Source organism: Polyodon spathula, chromosome 3 (assembly GCF_017654505.1).
Source record: "Polyodon spathula isolate WHYD16114869_AA chromosome 3, ASM1765450v1, whole genome shotgun sequence".
Classification (NCBI taxonomy): domain Eukaryota; kingdom Metazoa; phylum Chordata; class Actinopteri; order Acipenseriformes; family Polyodontidae; genus Polyodon; species Polyodon spathula.
The window spans coordinates 68,885,371-68,901,519 of NC_054536.1; the positions used below are offsets into that span (position 1 = coordinate 68,885,371).

At 37.2% G+C, this 16,149-nt stretch overlaps 1 long non-coding RNA gene across 1 annotated transcript in view; it reads right to left on the minus strand.

The window, feature by feature from the left end:
• Positions 1-6,260: 6,260 nt before the first annotated feature.
• LOC121313352 overlaps positions 6,261-16,149 on the minus strand; it is a 123,871-nt gene continuing 113,982 nt past the window's right edge. The window contains exons 4-5 of the long non-coding RNA XR_005949974.1: positions 7,281-7,342; positions 6,261-6,363 (exon numbers count right to left, since the gene is read on the minus strand). This is a non-coding gene — a long non-coding RNA (uncharacterized LOC121313352). The remainder of the gene's footprint in view (positions 6,364-7,280; positions 7,343-16,149) is intronic.

Below are 16,149 nucleotides of genomic sequence, written 5' to 3' on the forward strand. Positions count from 1 at the left end.
TGCATTTTAGGTTTACTTAAACCATGAAGTTCCATTGAATTCCTGGCTCATAGATTTATAGAAAAAGAAAATGGATGCTGTGTACTTGTCTACAATAGCAAGGCTGTGTCTGTTGGTTCTTTAATAATGACTCTTTAAAAATTCCAAAGATACAGGCATTGTTAGGCATTCTAAGACTGCTCACAACACTCCAAGCTCAAACAGGTTAATGCTGACCTAATAATGGCTTATAAAGCTGGTTGCACCTTTTTTGTTACACCACCTTTTGGGCATAAGGTTGTCAGTGTCAATGTTTTACATAGCAAAAAAAACATTAAATCAATTACAGGATTTGCTTTGTGATAAAAGTCTGGATTAGCCAGCAAGTAATACAATGAAAAATGCAGATTAACAAATTTGTACGAATCACAGTCATTAAGCAGGCTTTTTGTTAAGCTTTAATCAGAACGTGAAAGTACTGCCTGTAGATTAATTCTCTGCATGGTAGACACATTTGCTGATGCATTGATTTTCTTTAAACAGATTTCCTGAAAGAAATGCATGAGAAGGTCCCAGGGATTCTTCAGGTTAACAGAAACAGCAGTTAATTATGGTACCAAACATGCATGTGTTGGGGCTGGCTGAATTAACAAAGGTGTCAAGGCATAGGACTGATAGGGTTATAACAGCAATTCAGTGCTTAATCTAACGACATATCAACCACGACTTCCTGTTACTTCTTGAAAAATATGGAGCTGTTAAATGAAATGTTAACCCATTAACAGTGCTACACTGCGGTGAAGCCACAAACAGTTGATTTAACATAAATAACTGGTCCAGTTGTTAAAGAAAGGGGGCATTTCACCAGAAGGTTCCTGGCTTAATCCAGCCACTGACTCACTGTGTGTGACCATGAGCAAGTCACTTAACATCCTTGTGCTTCGTCCTTCGGAGTATCGTGTTTTGGACCCCACCATCATGCCTCTATAGGCACTAAATAAATATGCAACTCCTTTTTTACTGTTAAATCTGGAACAGATTTATTTGGTTATTTGGTTATTTACAGGCTTCCTTTTGAAAAAATGGGTAGAATATCACATGCTATTTTCAACTCATAGAGTTAAACACTTAAAATGTTGTAGCCTTATAGAGATTGATAAACTTTTTTGTTGTTGTTTCTAAAATTTGATACTACAGTAGAAAAGACTCTAAATGATTATTCCTTGACAACTGGACCCATATTCTGACCTTGGACATGGTATTCTAAGTGAATGACAAAATTGTCAGCATTAGCACGAATGAATTGGGATCATTTGTTTATTTCTGTCATAATGTGGTAGAACCAAGGTAATGTATTGGAGCAACTAATCCAGAAACAGAAAATGTATGGGATTTTAATAACCTGAGAATGCAGACAAACCGACAGATGGACAGCCAAATGGAAAGAAGCACTGACCACTGACCCAAAAACAAAGGTCAATTGAACTATTTAACTATTGGGCAAACTCATTTTATGGATCCAGCAAGGTTCAATGGAATTGCATGACTACCATTTCAGAAAATCCTTTAGCAATCTTTTTCTTGAATGATCCGATTCAAAATATTTGAAGGATTCGGGAGAGAACTATTAAAGAAAATGCATTAAATATTGATTTGATCTCTGATTTGTATCAAAGGTCACCATAGCTCTATACAACTGTGTAAAATGTGCAGAGTGTTAAAATACCAAATCTGAATGACAGCTGAATGGATGTTATTTAAGTCATCAACATCTTGCATGCTCGTGGTCTTCATCCAGGATCAAACTTTTAAAGATCAAAAGTTTATGCCAACTAATAAAATGACAACTGGGTGGAATTCATCACTAGAATAAGATTGCATAGTATTGCACTGTGTGTAAAATATGAGGAAATTTGGCAACAAAAAGTGGCTACATACCATGCCTGAGCATATTTATGTGGCATACTTCAGATTTGCAATTTCATTTTAAATTAAAACTGCTTTTGGTAGATATTTCTGTGTCATATTTTTGTAGCAAAAGCAAAACGGGTTACAGAATTACTGTAGGATTATATATATATATATATATATATATATATATATATATATATATATATATATATATATATATAGAGATATAAGTATATATGTCATATATAGATATGTAAACATCTAACAATTAGGGAATAAAAAGTGATTACTGTTTGGTCAGCTGGAAAATTCAGCTATTTAGGTAAATAGTTATTTCTGGTAGACGCACATGGCTAATTGAAATACAAAGTGATGTTAAAAGGAGCCAAAACAAAGCCTTCCAGGTTCTTCCCATTGTATTTGAACATTAATGGTCTTGGTAAAACATGACAGATTGACATCAGAATTTGTTTTTAAAAGCGACTGCTCAGCATCATGAAAATAAAATCCTTTTAAATATCTCTATGATATTAATACAGAATCATAACATAAATTACTGTAGGTAATTTCATGACATGTGGACCAATTTTCTGACCTTCAGTTCAGTATTTGAATTCTGTGAAAGGTCACACAAGTACAGTATCATATATATATATATATATATATATATTATATATATATAAATATATATATAAATATATATATATATAGACATCAAAAGAAAGAGAAGACCTAACCGTTGAAACCAATGTTTGAAGTTAAAGAACACTGTTCATTGTTCACATCTAAACCAATATCTATTTCAAAAAGATTGTATCCATGCATAGGAACAGTGAGTGTGACAAAATACAAATAAAATGTAGGCCTCATATGAACATGTTGGGACTCTATTTAAAGTACAGGAAGGGTCTTAGCACAATGACAAAAAAATACTTTAAAAAAATCAATATAGTGCAAATCCTTCCTATTTAAGCACATTACCTTAGCAAGTTGGTGCTGATTTGTTGCCACACTTTAAACAGACTTTTCCTCTGGATAACAGGTGGGTGCACTGCTTTATTTATTTTAGCTCAGACACTGCTGTGAATTTCTAGCTAAAGCTTGCATCCGAGTTTATTGACATTCCAGCAATTAAACCAAAGAACAACTTAGGAAAATGCATTCAATCAGCATTAAGTTATCTCAATTTGAAATCAGGTTACAGAGTTTCCCACCACATACCCTGGTTGACCCTGTGCGTATAATCTAAGAAAGTTAATGAAATCAATGTGAATCAATATAACCTACTTTGCAAAATATAAGCACAAGTACAATTTAATCTACAAGAACTTCCTGCTTTGCCATAGACACACTCTGTTTTGTGTGAGGGCTGACATTATCCTTTCATAAATCCCTGTCAACACAGAAGTCTTTGTATGACTCAAGCAGCAAACTCAATGACCTGGCAGGCTGCCTGCAGGCTTCCGAAGGTGTTGTTCTGTTCCCAAGCTGACTGAAGTGCAGACACTGACAGGCACTTCCTTTGAGGGAGGTAACCAGACATGGCAATGAACTCCCTCATAAGAAACACTGCTAGGCAGACAGACATACCTCTGCCAAAACACAGACAAGCCCTTCAAACAAAAGGCTTTATATTACTTAATTACTTAAGTTTTAATGACAATTGAATATGCGGTTCCCTACATATAAGCAAAAATGTGTGAAGTGCGACATACATAAGATGTGGGGTAGTTGCACGTGGTAAATGCTGATCAACGACAGAAGTAGCAAACCCAGACATGGAATTGCAGTAGAAAGGGTTGAACAAAAACCCTACAAACAAACAAACCCCCAAAACAACACCCAAGCAACGTTTACCACAGTGTTTTCTGTGCTCTCCCTGACATGCTCTCTCTGCTCCACTGCACTCTTACCAAACAAATACTAATTTGTTCCCTTTTATACCATGTGGCCAGGGGCTTGATTGATTTAATCAATCATCCAATCCCCATCTGGCCACATTCCACAGTTTTCCAATTAAACATCAATCAAACAATTAATTAATCAATGCCATGTTACTGCGCAAAGGGTGGCCATATTGGTTCCAACCTCTTTCATCAAGATGGCCACCAGCCACCAAACTCTCACCCACACACCCATGTGCAGAGCTTCTGCTCTGTTGCATATCCTCCCCCTTGTGTTTTATACACATGGCCATCCCAAGGCCAACTCTTCACCCCCAACATCCTTTGGTGGGTTGGAGGGCGGGTCGTTCCACATTCCAGCGCCTCTAGTAAGAGACCAAGAAGTAGCAACAGGGAACCCAGGCAAAGTGGACAGGGCGCCAGAAGTGCAGGATGGTGACTGGATGGCTGCAGCAGCTGGCAGAGGCGAGAGCCCCAGAGTTGTCCGGTTCACCAGGGGGAGCGGAACGGGAGACTAGGCGAACCACTGTGACTCATCATGCAGCAAACTGCATGATGTCCAGACAGCTCCCTTTTGGCTCTGGAGATGGCAGTGGCTCCTCCCTCTTTAGGTCTGGAGATGGCAGTGGCTCCTCCCTCTTTAGCTCTGTCACAGACCTCCTCCATTGTATGCCCTTTGCAGGGGATTTCATCCCCAGCGGCAGATAATAAAAGATGGTTGGACAACTGCTTGAAAGTTTTTGGTATTCTTTTTCTTTTCTACTGCCTAATAGCAATAATCTAAGTATGTCTAATTGTAGCTACCTTGGGATATTGAGTTATTCACTTTCAGTGTGGTAATGGTATGTATGAGTAAACTAATTTACTGCTAAAAAAAAAAAAAAAGTATTCAGTTGCATGCACAAGTCTGAACAACATGTGAAGCTGAAGTCCTAAATTAAGATACTAGTCTAGAAATGAAAGTGAATTAATCTATTAGATAACAGAAGTAAACTCTAGCTGTATTACATCATAAATTAACCTGGATAGCCTGTTCAAATCTATTATCCTGTTAGCTCATGCACAAAGCTGTTTGCAGTACAAATGTGCAGGGCTACAGAGTTTCAATAAGCATGACAAAGATTAATAATGGCATAGAGCAAAGTTCCACATTACACTGAGACAGCCTCAAGAAACATCAGACCTTAAAGTAAACTGAAGGAGGGAAAAACATGTACTGTATAGGATCGTGAGAAAATACCAGTGCACCTAACAAGTGGGACCTTCTTCAAAACATGGGCTCTTCAATTTTTAACAGGATTTTGTGACTGTGCAATGGTTAAAATAACAGATAATGGCAGCACAAGTGAGCAACAATGAGTCACTGGTAAAATGCCAGCACAGTGGTAGCCTTCTTAATATACAATGGTATGAACCAATAATAACGGTAATCAATATTAGTACAACTGTGCAATATTTGTTCCTGATGCCTTTTGCTGTGGTCTGACTACATGGGTATCTAAATGGTATTTTATTGTTAAAGCCTGGAGAACTGTGGAGGCAGAGCGACCTTGGGGTTAGATGAGAGGTGTGGGAGCTGAAGAATTCTGGCTTCAAACTCTACTGCACCCACTTAGACTAGTATGAGACCCTGTCAAAAGTTATTTCACATCTGTACGCCTCAATCCATCCCAGCTGCAAAACTGAATATTATCTCCTGGGAGACAGGAGAGAAGATAACAGGGTCCAGTATGATTTGCCAATACAATTTATTTACAAAAAGCCATAGACCACTAATACAAGAGCTAGAATCTACTATTGCAAACACAACATTACAATTTAATTAAGGATCTGTGATTCAAAAGTTGCTACTGAACAGTGTAAAAAATGTTGGTGTTAAATGGCAGAAGTTACTTATTTGCTGTCCACAACAATGTGTACACCTCTCAAGCCACAGTTAACACTAAAATGAGGCACAATCCAAATTCTAACAGATTTAAAACACAAGAAACAATGGCAACATTTCAGAAAGCAATGTAATGTATACTGTACATAGAAATGTAATGGATCCTCTAATTATATTGTTAACAGTTTACATTTAGTTTAGCCATATGTATCTTAGCATGCTGACCATTAATCCATATTTTACACTTTGACAAATAAAAACCTGTACCTGGGTTCTTGAGTGGCGCATCTAGTAAAGGCACTCCGCATGGAGTGCAGGATGTGCCCTATAGCCTGGAGGTCATCGGTTTGGGTCCAGGCTATTCCACTGCCGGCCGTGGAGAGGAGTTCCCAGGGGGCAGTGGACAATTGGCCAAGCGACACCTGGGGGTGGGGAGGGCTTAGGTCGGTCAGAATGCCCTCGGCTCACCACGCACCAGTGACCCCTGTAGGCTGGCTGGCCGCCTGCGGGCCTGCCTGCAAGTGCCCCAGAGCTGCGTGGTCCTCCGGCGATGTAGCTCTGAAGGTAGCTGCATGGCAGGCCTGCAGAGTGAAAAGAAGTGGACGGCTGATGGCACACGTTTCAGAGGACGTGTGTGCTCATCTTCGTCTCCCCCGAGTCAGCACAGGGGTTGCAGCGGTGAGCCTTACAAAAAAAAAAAAAATAATAATTAGGCATTTCAAATTGGGAAGAAAATGGGGTAAAAAACAACTGCCGATTCCAAATTTTAAAAAATAAAACCTGTACCTGTTACATGGCACAGTACTACCACAGGACTCTGTACAATTGTTTTATCTGGTGAGGCATCCTGACATACTGCAGGGTGACTATGGACTAAGACATTACTCCTTGCTAGACATTGAACAACACAATAGAAAAGGCATGTGCAGCCAACACAGCTCTGATTCAAAGTGACCAGTCTGAAAGGTGTTGAAAATTGAAACTTGACCTTTAGGTAAGTGGGGGGTGTAAATCTGAGTTAGGAATTAGTAATTTGTGCATTCTTGGATACAGAAGCTCCTGTCAGTTAAGCATCTTCAAACAAAGTAACTACCATCAGTCTATCAAAGTCAGTCAGATCTGTCATCTTGCCAACCATGACTAAAATTTGCTATAGGAAGATACAATATTTTCATAACAGATGAATCTTATGCATTCTGTTCACCCCTGTACATAATATGAATTAACTTGCATGTCTATAACCTCAATGACAGTATGTAATTGAAAAGAACAATACATTTTATAAACGGCATGCACAAACAACAGGAGAACCAATGATTTTCTATGGTATGTGAAACTTGGTACAAACTGCTGTTTTTTTGGCCTACACTTGATAAAATGAAATATTTTGGAAAAAGTGAAACCCCCACATACAACACTAATGGGCCAGGAAAATTATCTCATGCAGTTCTTCCTGAGGCTTTCCATGTTACTGTTTTGACTATTGCCCAGTGAATAACAAGCAAGGGTGTAAGGAGTCATCGTCAAAACAATATACTTTCTCGTCCAATCTCAGGGGGAAGGAAGATTACCACATCGCGAACACAGAGATAGACACTTACTGTGAAGCAGTTCTGTCAACAAATATCCCTTCAGGTTTCTGGTACTTGTTTCAGATCATCATCTGAAACAGAACAGAACATGAAACATTAGGCACATAACACCATGAAGTACTACATCAAACTGCACAGTGCTAACAGGGCAGAACACAGGCACTGATATAGTAACATGGCACTGCAATGGGTCATCAGTGTGTACTGTTTCATACTAATGACTCTAATAAGGTTTTAAAAATAATAATAATTAAAAAAAGTTACCACTATGGTATCATTCCACCAGTGGTTTTGTAGCTGTCCGTTTGTTACCAATGCATTGTCATTATCATGACAGTAGCATTATACTGTAAGCACATGACCCATGTAAAAAGGGAACACTTTAATACAGTTTACTCAATGCAATGAAATCTCAATTGTCCAAACTAATTGGAGTCAGTGGGTGATTGTAAAAAAGACTTGTTAAAATTACTAGCAGTGTAAAATTGTTAATGACTGTGGCAAAGTGGTTTGTAGTGCAGAGGTGTAGATGTGATGCAGTGCTTAGAAACAATAGTCCAACAATAGTTATATGGTAAATAACAAAGCTTTATTAATGGTATTTAAATAATAACACTAACTATAAACAATGATGTGTAAAGTCAGTAAAGCCACGGGGTTCAGTCCCGAAATGATAATAATAATAAACACACACTTTAAAACACCTACACGATCACCAGTCCAACAGTGAGTGCTCCAGGTGCAAGTGGTGTTGTGAATGTGAAATAAGTTCTTAACAGTGGTGCAGTGCAGTCAGGGTTTGATGCTGGCTTATTAGCAACAGCTCCCAGATCTTTAGCTGTCTACAATGACAAACAAGAACAGTTAAGGGACAGACAGTACAACACTCACGCTTTCTTTTACTCCTCAAAGTCAGTCCGTAACCATAACAGAGGAACAGATTGCTTGGCCACAGACCCTGATATACCTTCAGTCACGCCCCCTTTGGTAGTGAGTGCAATCACCTCTCCTCCAATCCATGACTGACACATCGCCTACCGTATTAGGGTGATGACTTCTGGTATTGTGGTACCCCCTTCCTGGATAGCCAACTTCCAACTGACCCTGGAATGAACTGTCAAATCATCCAATCTGGGGCACACTGTTCCTGTTACACAGCAACCTCAAAGGTCAGGAGGAGATTACTGACTTGGATTCATTCGCTCTCACAATGACATTATTAATTCGGAAACCCTGCTCCTTTATATATATATAATATATATATATATATATATATATATCTATATATATATATATATATAATATATATATATGGCCGTACATGAGAAAACAACATTTGCCTTTTAAATTTTTATTTTGCTTCCTGAGCTATAATAACATACCTTCTATGTGTCATAACCTTCTACTATAACCATCTGGCTTTTAGAAGGACTGCGGAAAGGAAGCTTTAAAAGTATGTAAGTAAACAAGGTCTGCCTTCTGGTAAGTGAACAGAAGGCTGAACATAGAAACAACGATGCTAAACAGGCATCAAATAATCTTTTTTTTTTTTTTTTTTTACAGAAAATAATGCATGACTTGAAAGGTCGAAATTTACATTTTAAAACAGTTTCAAAGTAATACTTGACTATTCCCCCCACCCCCCCACCCCCACACCACCCAGCTTCTTAATCACACTGGCCAAATGGGTGTATTCTGCCCATTGTTTTCTAGCCTTCAAACAAAACAGAGTATGTCTTATCACATCCTTAAAACCCATTTCACTTAACCTACAAAAAGCCCACAGACTATTATTACCAAAGTGCACTCAGACAAGCAACTTAAGGGTATTATAACAAATATTCAAATTTAAAGGATTACTTCAAGCCTCCTAAATTTGTTTGCTACCCTATGATACTGTATGTGTTTTAAATAATTGTGTACTAATGTTCCAGCACTCAGGCATATTTTATCTATCTAATAAATTCACCACCTTTGAGACAGTCTGAGCCAGGTGGAATTGCTAGAATGAGACCAGTATAAACATAGCCTAAATATATTGATCCATACCTTTTAGATTACCATTTGCTTTATTTGTACATAGAACTGAAATTAGTTCAGTAGGTAAACTATACATAGCTCCCCCAGTCAAGCAGAGAGAGCACAGGGGTATCTAAAAAGAACATATGAAAGAGAGAAGGCCATTCAGGCCATCAATGCTTGTCCAGTTGTTGATTGACCTTAAAACTGTAAGAACAAAAGGAGGCTAGCAGAACGTGGAGGAGCAATCTAATTGTCCTCAATTAGGATAGTGGTTATAATGGGTTAATACAACATAATTATACTGCGGCTGAAAGTAAAGTCAAAGCTAGATGCTGAAAACCTAAAGAGAAAAACAGATTTGTTTTCCAATTACTGTAGTTCAAATCAGACCTTACTGTGGCCTGAAAAAAATAAAATAATTAAATTGTTGGTTTTACTGTCTGGGTGAGACCCTGCTGTGGATTCTGGTAAATATGTTTTCAAATTACTTGAAAATTGTCAGTGTGTTTCTGGCATTGTCAGCTGTATCGTAACTGAGTAATTAGAAAGTATACGCCACAATTTAATTAAAAATATATAACCAGTTTTGGCTGGATAGCCATTTTTACACAAAAAGTGTATTAAGATTTTTTCAAGATTGTTTAGAATTTAACAAGTTCAAGATTGAGCTAGTCATGCAGTATTTAACATACTGATGTTTTGAAATGTTTATGATTGGTGCTAGTAGCGAATTTAATGATGTATTTTTACCTTGCAATAGCATACTTTGCACTGAATTCCATTGAGGGTTGTGAGAATATTTGCTGGTGACTTAGTTTAAATGTTAAAGTCTGAGAACTGCACATTTACAACCAACCAAGAATGTCCTGCAACAACAATTTACAGGTGCATGTACCATGAAGAAGCTATATCTCCATCTATATGAAACTTGTGAAGTGTGACATAAGTACTGTACATGCAGCCATACAATCACGTCCACTGTATCCCCTTGCAATAATGTGCATGCATAGTTGTCATGAGCATGACTGGAACACCACAGGTTTAAATAAGATGACAATCTAAAACTGAACCGCGTATTGAACACTTTTACACAAAAATATAATTTATAAACACACAGTGTTTTAAATCTATTATAAATAGAGTTAACAAGCATTTAATCCAGTTTGGTGATACAAACCTTAATGCAGATTTTTTTGAAAAGTACAGTTTGTACCAAGTTCTGCTGTTGAAGCATTTTAATGTGTCTGGGAGCATTTTACTCTCATCAAATTCGTAAACACCAACAAACATACTCATTGAGGACTGAGGTACTCTCCCGGTATAGTTGTTGCACACACTGTTCTGGAAAGGGACTTTTACAGTAAGCTGGATGAGGTGACATTTAAAGTCCTGTAAAGGTTTATTTGACTGTGCAAACCCCTCACCTGTACTTAATGTATCAACAGTCTGCTGCATTGCACTTGCATTACATTGTTTGTTACCCCCCCCCACACACACACACACACTACAACAAACTACAGGATCCATTAAATACAATTTTAAGGTTTACGCTTTATAAAACTAAACAACAATAATCAATTATGCTTTTTGTCATTTAAGAAATTCCAAACATTAAATTATTGAAACATGTTGTATATCCATGCTTTACTTTGCTTTGCATATTCTATATTGTGTGGTTTGTCAGTTCAACAAACCTATGAACAATTAACAGTGCAATACTTCACCCTCGCTACATGGGGAGTTCCTCTATATTTTTATTATATATTTATTTGGCAGACGTCTATATGAGCCATAACACTGTTTGACACCATGAACTTCGAAAAAAATGACTCTTCACATCAATTTGCAAGGGTGTGACGCAAATAGCTGAAACACAACATACTTTCAGTTTCTTCAGCTTTACAGTCATTTCCAGTTGAAGTACATGCCATGTGCTTGTTAAAACCACAAACACTGATAAACAACAAAAGGAGTTTCAATTTAAGAATAGAATGTCTGATAAGAATACAGTATACATGGCACCACTATAAACTCTGATTTTATTCAAGCTACTGTCAGCTACTGTAATAGCACGCTACAATAGAAGTATAATGTAGCCACTGGGCTTAGACTGGTCCTCCACATTGCATTCCAGGTCTCTAATACTATCTAACAAATCTAGATCAATAGCATTAGGTAAAATAGCATTTTACCTCTTTTCCATAGAAATATAATTAAGTAAACAGCAAACCTTTTTTTCAAACGGCTCCATTTTCTTTGATGAAATTAAATTTCAAAATGACTGAATGACATTTCCGAGATAAGGAGAGTGTGCATCTTCCTCATCTCGTTTCATTTCACTTTTGGAAAATTTGAGCTTTGAAATGTTAATTTTATTTTATTTTGTGAAACAGAATACATTGTCAGCACTATAGACTAAATTTTTACATTCATTCAGAGCATGAACACACAGAGCTATACTAAGTATTCTCATACTATATTCCAAGTGGCCATAACATGAATTATGAACCCTGCAGTTGAGACAATGTTGAAAACTTACACACACAAAAAGTGTCACTTAGTGTCACTAGCCAAGTTTAAAAGGTGAAATGTGTAATGTATGTCCCTTTCCTTATCCAACATTGCTAGAACATTCCTGTGATGGGACAGGTAAAACCAGGAAACACAGGAACAAGAGAATAAAGTGAATCACTTCTGCACACACTTTTATTGTATGCAAGGAGACACTAAATAAACAGGTTGTGGTCTTCAGGCTTTTAAACAGAGACAGACAAGTTATCTGTCTTATCTCAACACACAACACTATAAACAGTCTCCCATCTGCACCAGTTTACACTGTCCCTACTATATACCACCCAACATTCTGCAGCCATATATCTACTTGCCTGTGCAGGTGGTCCTCAGTTAAATAAATTGATAAATTGATTGGCCATTTTTTCAGCCAATCAGTGTCCCAGGTTGCTCCACTCCAGCCACATTCTCCCATGGATGGAATTGAGGGAACCAGACAGACAATTGTCATGCAGGGTTAGAGGTTTTTAATCCAATCATTGCGAAATCATAAACAAAACAAAAACAATTACATAAAAAAATTTAATTTGACGGACACATTTAGGAAAAACAATGCTGGTAGTAGTGTAGACTCACACTGTTTAAAAATCATGAGGCATCTGTATTACTAAATCAAAATCCCATTATGAATTTATCTTACAAGCAAAATCTGTGTATAGTTTTATTTTTTTTCTCAAGCTGCTGACTAGAAGGTGTCATGGGTTAATTTTTGCAAGAACTTATCAGCGTTTAAACCCCGGAGACAGTTGATTTTAGGTTCATGACTGATTTGAAGAAATTGTGACTGGCTACTGTGTTTCCTAAAAGCAACTTTAACCTAACCAGCATTGTCAAACCAACTGCAGTGTTTCCTGAATACCATCATCGCTCTTAAATGACTACTTGAATTCACAAGTGATCTGGCGTAACCTTGACATGCTTCATTTTGGAAACAATCACTAAACAATATTTTATTACATGAAAATAGCTGTTATTTACTTCATGCCAATATTAGACTCGACTTTCGCCAAGATAAAGTGATATAGTAGTTGTAGGCACCAACCAAGACATATCTTTACTGTAATATATAAGCCTTCAGTGCTTTTCCTCCGCCAGGTAATGGGGATTTCCCATTGGCCCAATGATGGTGACTGAAGTGTAATGCTGGACATGGCTGAGTTTGTTACCTGTACTGTACAGCAGGGGTCTACAACCCTGGTTCTGGAGATCCCGTCCTGCTGGTTTTATATGTGTCTTTAAGTCATCAATGGCTAAAGATATGGAACACATGTTAATCTTGACTAATTAAGCCAATAATTCTTTCAAGGAAGTAACAGAGCTAGGTTGAAACAGAACCCAGAAGACACTGTAGCTCTCCAGGACCAATTGGAGACCCTTGCTGTACACTGTGACTTATCAAGCTTGTTGTAAAGCTCTTTGTGGATGTAACTAATATGCAATAGGAGTCTGTGGCAGAGCAAAGCTCTGCCCTTTTTAAATTGGCAGGGATGGGGTTAATTTCCCCTACCTGCCTGGGTTTATTATGTTCAGGTGGCTGGGGTTGATTAGTTGATTAGGTTAATTAACGATCAATCAGCGCCCAGCCACCTGACATAAAAGGAGGCCTCTGCTTCTCATTTGGGAGGAGGGAGCTGAGGAAGCAGGTTGGTGTTTTGTTGGTTGCGATTTTTCAATTTTCTAAATCCAGTGAAGGCATTGCCCAGCCTGGAAACCTTTATTTTGTACATTTTGCTTTTTTGTCTTTCTTTTTGTGTTTCAATCCTTTTGTTTTGGCCCTTGTGCCTTTTTATTTTTGTATCTATTTATAATAAAAGTATATTTTTTTGAACTGCAGTCTGTCTCTGGGCCGCTATCCACTCGCCAGCCTGCCACAGAGTCTTATTCCCATCCCTGCACAATGCACACAGATTTGTTTAAGCTGCACTTTGCTTAGGGAACATGAATAAAAGGATGTTTCCGCTTTAAAACAAAAAATGAACATGGAATTATCTTAACAAATGTGGTCCTGTATTTACTAATCATTCTCATGTCAGTAAAATCATTTGGGGCATTACCATTACAAACTTAAAATTATGTTCCAATATATATATATATATATATATATATATATATATATATATATATATATATATATATATATATATATATATATATAAATGGTTATTGAAAATTATAATAGAGTATTTTAAATAAAATTAACTCAGCAAATCTTCTGATTATTGTTTTTCTTAAAAGCAATAAGTATGATGTAGAATTAAGTATAAGCTGCCATTGAGATGTAAAGTTATGCAGTCCAGGAGACATGGTTGAATGGAAAAAAAGGTCTCCATATAAAAAGTGTGATGATAGCTCCTTTGTAATAGTACAACATTTTTACACATTTTTTTTTACACCTTGTGTATTTTGATCTATGATTTATATAACATAACACACAGAACTTGGTTGTAATAATAACTGACGTTTATTCAGAAAACCACGAGCCTGTCACTAACTGTAAATGGTTTCACTAGATAGAACAGCTATACACATGTAAAAAATCGACTTACCTTGAAAAAGAAGTTCCTCGCACTTCTGTTACCTTTGTGTTACAATGCTTGCACTTTGCCATCCATTTATTATTATGTTCATCAATTTCAAAATTGATGTAGGAAACTGAATGTATTTCAGGAATTCTGTATTTAATAGCTATCAATGTGTAAAAGTGAGTGCATTTTGAATGATAAAAAAGGTTATATGATAATTGAAGAAACAAAATAATCTTGAGAATGTTTATGAATGAGACCAATCTGCGTGCTGCCCAAGACCAAGACCCGATGTGCCGAGACCGAGACCCAGAACAAGACCCAACATGCCAAGACCGAGACCCAGACCAAGACCTTAAAATGTGGCCTCGAGATCAGCCTCGAGACCGAGACCCGGTCTCCAGACTCAATCTCTGCATTCTGTTATATAGATTGAAAAAGCTACATCTCTTTGTTGTAGTTCACTTGAACCCTTGTATATTACAAATTTTTTACTTATACCCAATATGCTGTTGACTAGCTTTGTACCTTGTATACCAGGATGCATCACAATGATCACGTTTGGTAGTCCTATCTGTACTTCTATTTTGTTTAACACAGAACAGTTTCATAGCTTGCAACGCTGTAGTTTTATACGCATTATGATATAGCTGTTAAAAAGACTAGTTCTATGTATATATGTACATATATTTTAAAGCTTATAACTTAGCAAATAGTTGAACTGTAGCTAAAATTGCTCTGTTCTATTGTAGTCAGCATGGCTTCTGTAAATCCCCACTCATATTCCCACTCCAAGTAACATTACAAACTCAACCACTAATTAAAGTAAATTTGACCTGTAGTGCAAGGAACAAAGTCAAACTGTTACGTTTTTCTGAAAGTGGTGAACAACGATAAACGTCAAGGAGAATTATAGATTTTCAGTTCCCAAGTCAAAAATAAGGAAAGCCTATGGGATGGAAACGACTGTTTGGCTCTAAAATGTTGGTTAAAAGTAGTTTTTTTGGTTAAAGTTTAAAAATTATGAATGGGTGAATAGTGTGAGCTGATAATGGTTTAACATTCTATTTTATATTTAGTTTTGTTTAAAACATGGAATTCATGCACTCCTCTGTCCAAGCAAAAGCCAGTTGCCAGATTTTGGAATATTGCCATCCAGTTTTATTAGTGGTTGATCTCCACAGTAATAAAATGTCTTGCATGACATTTGCTGTATTTTCTGGAACAGACACAAGCAAGAAGGGATGTCACTGTTCTGTTGATTGTACGTTTTAAGCAGTGGTCCTGAGAATGTCAACAAGCTCAGGAGACTTACAATAATAAAAAAAAAAAAAAAAAAATCACTACTTTTGTATTGATTTCCTGTTTTCAATTTCTCAAGGGTGGAAAGTGGAACAAATCTTCACCTTGCGTGACTTTGTTCAATCTTTATAACAATGTAAACAGCCACTTCTTAATTTAGCAATATACAATGGATCTCAGAAAGTTGGTTTTTCAAATTACAAGAATGTTAATTTTTTACTTTAAACACAAAAAAATAAAGTAGAACCCTGCTGGCCAGGCTCCCAGTGAGCTCAGAGCAGACACCTGCAGGCCTGGCCTTTGTCCTCCAGAGGTCGGTAACTTGCTAACATCTGCTCTAGTTCGTGGGCGAATAAAAAAGCTGGCTTGGTCATGGGATCGGAGGACGCCCACTGAACCTTCAGGTCTTCTGAGTCCTGTGGAGAATTGCTATGGCAAGAGGGAAAGCGATTGGGCATTGC